This window comes from Electrona antarctica (assembly GCF_951216825.1).
Source record: "Electrona antarctica genome assembly, contig: scaffold_459, whole genome shotgun sequence".
Taxonomy (NCBI): Eukaryota; Metazoa; Chordata; class Actinopteri; order Myctophiformes; family Myctophidae; genus Electrona; species Electrona antarctica.
In genome coordinates this window covers 12,501-20,000 of record NW_027638212.1, presented here as the reverse complement: position 1 = coordinate 20,000, position 7,500 = coordinate 12,501, and the positions used below count along the sequence as shown (strand labels likewise).

General features: G+C 40.5%; 1 protein-coding gene across 1 annotated transcript in view; it reads left to right on the top strand.

Annotated features, from left to right (window-relative positions):
• Positions 1-7,500, top strand: part of LOC306918284 (fizzy-related protein homolog) — a gene marked incomplete at its 3' end in the record, with an annotated part of 28,237 nt that overhangs the window by 20,104 nt on the left and 633 nt on the right. The gene's annotated exons all lie outside the window — the stretch shown is intronic.

The following is a 7,500-nucleotide window of genomic DNA, read 5'->3' as shown; positions in this document are numbered from 1 at the left end:
CCCCCTGTCTGTCGGCTGGTAAAACCTCATAAGTCCCAAAAGGTTATGCCGTGTGGCTCGTCCTTAAAACACGCTCGCCCTCGTTTTGATTTCGTTTTATCTGTTTTCCGCCGACCTCACGCCGACCTCACGCCGACCTCACGCCGACCTCACGCCGACCTCACGCCGACCTCACGCCGACCTCACGCCGACCTCACATGCACCAACCATGCACCAACCATGCACTCTCACATTCTCTCTCACACGTAAAAGGTTAGGTTTAGACATAGTTTTACTACTGAGTACTTTTAGGTGGTCTTTACACGAGAACGGCGTTCATAGAAAACGGCCAAATAAAGTATCGTTTTATGGTGTCCCTTTAGACGAGAACGGCGTTTTCAGAGTGGAGATCTTTGAGAACGCCGTTTTATCCCTTCTCCGTGTAAACAGGCAAAACGGTGAATCCGCAAAACTTATGACATAATGGAGTTCCTGGACAAGCCTCCCTCCTCGCCTACAAAGCGCTGCTCATCAGCGATGGTGAATGTAAAACCATGATGTAAATAAAAAGCCTTGTGATGATAGGCGGCAGCAGCGTTTATGTAGCCTAATGTTTTATAAAATATATAACCATCCCGTGGCGCGCTCTGCCTGCATGCTCTGGGCTGTCTGTCAGCCTGTCTGTCTCTCTGCCTGTCAGCCTGTCTGTCTCTCTGCCTGTCTGTCTCTCTGCCTGCATGCTCTGGGCTGTCTGTCAGCCTGTCTGTCTCTCTGCATGTCTGTCTCTCTGCCTGTCTGTCTCTCTGCCTGTCTGTCTCTCTGCCTGTCTGTCTCTCTGCCTGTCTGTCTCTCTGCCTGCATGCTCTGTGCTGCCTGTCAGCCTGTCTGTCTCTCTGCCTGTCTGTCTCTCTGCATGTCTGTCTCTCTGCCTGTCTGTCTCTCTGCCTTTATTGTAAATGCAACAGAGGTTTCGAGGCAGGTTATTCCAAAGTGACAATGATCTATAAATAAATGATCTCTTTAGAAAATTATATTTTGGGCGAGGTAACACAAGCTGCCCATTACTGGAGCCTCTAGTGTTATGATCATGATGTCATGATGTCATGATGTCATGATGTCATGATGTCATGATCATGCACAGTATTACTACAAACAATCTGTGAATTTATGAAAACAGGAGTTTTACTACTCATGACTGTTTTGAATAACACAAGAGTATTAAGATAACCTATTCTCAACTGTAAGCCAGGAGAGGCAGGCATGCATATGACTGACATTTGTTCTGAGAGGGCAACCCATTACCAACCGTGAAGCCCTGTTCTGGACAACCTGGAGCTGATGTGTGTGTAGCAGCTAACAATAGCCACAAGAGTCGATCGACAACAACGGGAGGTAAGAATAAATCTATCGCGACTAGCGACTGGACCGCGGAGCGCCGTCTAACACAGGATATTTTTTCATAATTAGACGGGATGATTTAGATCGAGAGTTATGAACGTTTTAAGATTTTCGTTTTCATCAGCTAAACAGGGGAGGGAGTTTTTCGATGACGTCTCACTCTTGCGCAACACCGAGGATTGCCCAACAGGCGCTCCCAGGCTGTGGAGCCATGCGATCCGTTCTCATATCAATAAACTTCGTCTTTTGGACACTACTTCGTCCTGGGCGTCGGGCGTTACTAATAGAAAGGACAAAGAACTTCGTCCTGGGCGATGGGAGTGTTAACCCTTGAACTACTGTTGACGGTTTTGACGTATAGTGAATTAATTAATCCAAAATCAAAACCTCCCGTTGATGGGATTGACCTAATTGTTATATTCCCTATAATCGGGGGCTTTGTTTTAAATAATGTAGAAACTTTTAGCATGTTTGGCTAACGGCTAATGTCCTCTGAAATCCTGGCGTGCGCGTGGTCTTTATGTGCATATAGCTGTGGTCTTTATGTGCATATAGCTGTGGTCTTTATGTGCATATAGCTGTGGTCTTTATGTGGTCTTTATGTGGTCTTTATGTGGTCTTTATGTGGTCTTTATGTGCATATAGCTGTGGTCTTTATGTGGTCTTTATGTGGTCTTTATGTGGTCTTTATGTGCATATAGCTGTGGTCTTTATGTGGTCTTTATGTGGTCTTTATGTGGTCTTTATGTGGTCTTTATGTGGTCTTTATGTGGTCTTTATGTGGTCTTTATGTGGTCTTTATGTGCATATAGCTGTGGTCTTTATGTGGTCTTTATGTGGTCTTTATGTGGTCTTTATGTGCATATAGCTGTGGTCTTTATGTGGTCTTTATGTGGTCTTTATGTGGTCTTTATGTGGTCTTTATGTGGTCTTTATGTGGTCTTTATGTGGTCTTTATGTGGTCTTTATGTGCATATAGCTGTGGTCTTTATGTGGTCTTTATGTGGTCTTTATGTGGTCTTTATGTGCATATAGCTGTGGTCTTTATGTGGTCTTTATGTGGTCTTTATGTGGTCTTTATGTGCATATAGCTGTGGTCTTTATGTGGTCTTTATGTGGTCTTTATGTGGTCTTTATGTGGTCTTTATGTGGTCTTTATGTGGTCTTTATGTGGTCTTTATGTGGTCTTTATGTGGTCTTTATGTGGTCTTTATGTGCATATAGCTGTGGTCTTTATGTGCATATAGCTGTGGTCTTTATGTGGTCTTTATGTGGTCTTTATGTGCATATAGCTGTGGTCTTTATGTGCATATAGCTGTGGTCTTTATGTGCATATAGCTGTGGTCTTTATGTGCATATAGCTGTGGTCTTTATGTGGTCTTTATGTGGTCTTTATGTGCATATAGCTGTGGTCTTTATGTGGTCTTTATGTGGTCTTTATGTGCATATAGCTGTGGTCTTTATGTGGTCTTTATGTGGTCTTTATGTGCATATAGCTGTGGTCTTTATGTGGTCTTTATGTGGTCTTTATGTGCATATAGCTGTGGTCTTTATGTGGTCTTTATGTGGTCTTTATGTGCATATAGCTGTGGTCTTTATGTGGTCTTTATGTGGTCTTTATGTGCATATAGCTGTGGTCTTTATGTGGTCTTTATGTGGTCTTTATGTGCATATAGCTGTGGTCTTTATGTGCATATAGCTGTGGTCTTTATGTGCATATAGCTGTGGTCTTTATGTGCATATAGCTGTGGTCTTTATGTGGTCTTTATGTGGTCTTTATGTGGTCTTTATGTGCATATAGCTGTGGTCTTTATGTGGTCTTTATGTGGTCTTTATGTGGTCTTTATGTGCATATAGCTGTGGTCTTTATGTGGTCTTTATGTGGTCTTTATGTGGTCTTTATGTGCATATAGCTGTGGTCTTTATGTGGTCTTTATGTGGTCTTTATGTGGTCTTTATGTGCATATAGCTGTGGTCTTTATGTGGTCTTTATGTGGTCTTTATGTGCATATAGCTGTGGTCTTTATGTGCATATAGCTGTGGTCTTTATGTGCATATAGCTGTGGTCTTTATGTGCATATAGCTGTGGTCTTTATGTGCATATAGCTGTGGTCTTTATGTGGTCTTTATGTGGTCTTTATGTGCATATAGCTGTGGTCTTTATGTGGTCTTTATGTGGTCTTTATGTGCATATAGCTGTGGTCTTTATGTGGTCTTTATGTGGTCTTTATGTGCATATAGCTGTGGTCTTTATGTGCATATAGCTGTGGTCTTTATGTGCATATAGCTGTGGTCTTTATGTGCATATAGCTGTGGTCTTTATGTGCATATAGCTGTGGTCTTTATGTGGTCTTTATGTGGTCTTTATGTGCATATAGCTGTGGTCTTTATGTGCATATAGCTGTGGTCTTTATGTGGTCTTTATGTGGTCTTTATGTGCATATAGCTGTGGTCTTTATGTGGTCTTTATGTAGTCTTTATGTGCATATAGCTGTGGTCTTTATGTGCATATAGCTGTGGTCTTTATGTGCATATAGCTGTGGTCTTTATGTGGTCTTTATGTGGTCTTTATGTGCATATAGCTGTGGTCTTTATGTGGTCTTTATGTGGTCTTTATGTGGTCTTTATGTGGTCTTTATGTGGTCTTTATGTGGTCTTTATGTGCATATAGCTGTGGTCTTTATGTGCATATAGCTGTGGTCTTTATGTGGTCTTTATGTGGTCTTTATGTGCATATAGCTGTGGTCTTTATGTGGTCTTTATGTGGTCTTTATGTGGTCTTTATGTGCATATAGCTGTGGTCTTTATGTGCATATAGCTGTGGTCTTTATGTGCATATAGCTGTGGTCTTTATGTGGTCTTTATGTGGTCTTTATGTGCATATAGCTGTGGTCTTTATGTGGTCTTTATGTGGTCTTTATGTGGTCTTTATGTGGTCTTTATGTGGTCTTTATGTGCATATAGCTGTGGTCTTTATGTGGTCTTTATGTGGTCTTTATGTGGTCTTTATGTGGTCTTTATGTGGTCTTTATGTGCATATAGCTGTGGTCTTTATGTGGTCTTTATGTGGTCTTTATGTGGTCTTTATGTGGTCTTTATGTGCATATAGCTGTGGTCTTTATGTGGTCTTTATGTGGTCTTTATGTGGTCTTTATGTGGTCTTTATGTGGTCTTTATGTGGTCTTTATGTGGTCTTTATGTGGTCTTTATGTGGTCTTTATGTGGTCTTTATGTGGTCTTTATGTGGTCTTTATGTGGTCTTTATGTGCATATAGCTGTGGTCTTTATGTGCATATAGCTGTGGTCTTTATGTGCATATAGCTGTGGTCTTTATGTGCATATAGCTGTGGTCTTTATGTGCATATAGCTGTGGTCTTTATGTGGTCTTTATGTGGTCTTTATGTGGTCTTTATGTGCATATAGCTGTGGTCTTTATGTGGTCTTTATGTGGTCTTTATGTGGTCTTTATGTGGTCTTTATGTGGTCTTTATGTGGTCTTTATGTGCATATAGCTGTGGTCTTTATGTGCATATAGCTGTGGTCTTTATGTGGTCTTTATGTGGTCTTTATGTGGTCTTTATGTGCATATAGCTGTGGTCTTTATGTGGTCTTTATGTGGTCTTTATGTGGTCTTTATGTGGTCTTTATGTGGTCTTTATGTGGTCTTTATGTGGTCTTTATGTGGTCTTTATGTGGTCTTTATGTGGTCTTTATGTGGTCTTTATGTGGTCTTTATGTGGTCTTTATGTGGTCTTTATGTGCATATAGCTGTGGTCTTTATGTGCATATAGCTGTGGTCTTTATGTGGTCTTTATGTGGTCTTTATGTGCATATAGCTGTGGTCTTTATGTGCATATAGCTGTGGTCTTTATGTGCATATAGCTGTGGTCTTTATGTGGTCTTTATGTGGTCTTTATGTGGTCTTTATGTGCATATAGCTGTGGTCTTTATGTGCATATAGCTGTGGTCTTTATGTGCATATAGCTGTGGTCTTTATGTGCATATAGCTGTGGTCTTTATGTGCATATAGCTGTGGTCTTTATGTGGTCTTTATGTGGTCTTTATGTGGTCTTTATGTGCATATAGCTGTGGTCTTTATGTGGTCTTTATGTGGTCTTTATGTGGTCTTTATGTGCATATAGCTGTGGTCTTTATGTGCATATAGCTGTGGTCTTTATGTGGTCTTTATGTGGTCTTTATGTGGTCTTTATGTGGTCTTTATGTGGTCTTTATGTGGTCTTTATGTGCATATAGCTGTGGTCTTTATGTGCATATAGCTGTGGTCTTTATGTGGTCTTTATGTGGTCTTTATGTGGTCTTTATGTGGTCTTTATGTGGTCTTTATGTGGTCTTTATGTGGTCTTTATGTGGTCTTTATGTGGTCTTTATGTGCATATAGCTGTGGTCTTTATGTGGTCTTTATGTGGTCTTTATGTGGTCTTTATGTGCATATAGCTGTGGTCTTTATGTGGTCTTTATGTGGTCTTTATGTGGTCTTTATGTGCATATAGCTGTGGTCTTTATGTGGTCTTTATGTGCATATAGCTGTGGTCTTTATGTGCATATAGCTGTGGTCTTTATGTGGTCTTTATGTGGTCTTTATGTGGTCTTTATGTGGTCTTTATGTGGTCTTTATGTGGTCTTTATGTGGTCTTTATGTGGTCTTTATGTGGTCTTTATGTGCATATAGCTGTGGTCTTTATGTGGTCTTTATGTGGTCTTTATGTGGTCTTTATGTGGTCTTTATGTGGTCTTTATGTGGTCTTTATGTGGTCTTTATGTGGTCTTTATGTGCATATAGCTGTGGTCTTTATGTGGTCTTTATGTGGTCTTTATGTGGTCTTTATGTGCATATAGCTGTGGTCTTTATGTGGTCTTTATGTGGTCTTTATGTGGTCTTTATGTGGTCTTTATGTGGTCTTTATGTGGTCTTTATGTGGTCTTTATGTGGTCTTTATGTGGTCTTTATGTGGTCTTTATGTGGTCTTTATGTGGTCTTTATGTGGTCTTTATGTGGTCTTTATGTGGTCTTTATGTGGTCTTTATGTGCATATAGCTGTGGTCTTTATGTGGTCTTTATGTGGTCTTTATGTGGTCTTTATGTGCATATAGCTGTGGTCTTTATGTGGTCTTTATGTGGTCTTTATGTGGTCTTTATGTGCATATAGCTGTGGTCTTTATGTGGTCTTTATGTGGTCTTTATGTGGTCTTTATGTGCATATAGCTGTGGTCTTTATGTGGTCTTTATGTGCATATAGCTGTGGTCTTTATGTGGTCTTTATGTGGTCTTTATGTGCATATAGCTGTGGTCTTTATGTGGTCTTTATGTGGTCTTTATGTGCATATAGCTGTGGTCTTTATGTGCATATAGCTGTGGTCTTTATGTGCATATAGCTGTGGTCTTTATGTGCATATAGCTGTGGTCTTTATGTGCATATAGCTGTGGTCTTTATGTGCATATAGCTGTGGTCTTTATGTGGTCTTTATGTGGTCTTTATGTGCATATAGCTGTGGTCTTTATGTGGTCTTTATGTGGTCTTTATGTGCATATAGCTGTGGTCTTTATGTGGTCTTTATGTGGTCTTAATGTGGTCTTTATGTGCATATAGCTGTGCGTAAAATGCGATATTCGGGGCTTGATTAGAGCTTAATTTGACTTAGATATGAAAATAATGAAACGATGATCGCATAGCATTGGGGACAGATGACTGTGTAACACCGCATCGGGGACAGATGACTGTGTAACACATTGCAGAAACATAGCATCGGGGACAGATGACTGTGTAACACAGTGCAGAAAGATAGCATCGGGGACAGATTACTGTGTAACACAGTGCAGAAACATAGCATCGGGGACAGATGACTGTGTAACACAGTGCAGAAAGATAGCATCGGGGACAGATGACTGTGTAACACAGTGCAGAAACATAGCATCGGGGACAGATGACTGTGTAACACAGTGCAGAAACATAGCATTGGGGACAGATGACTGTGTAACACAGTGCAGAAACATAGCATCGGGGACAGATGACTGTGTGACACAGTGCAGAAACATAGCAGATGTAGATGTTCCGTTTAACCGGAAACGACGACACCAGATTCGCTCTATTCGGTCAAAATCGG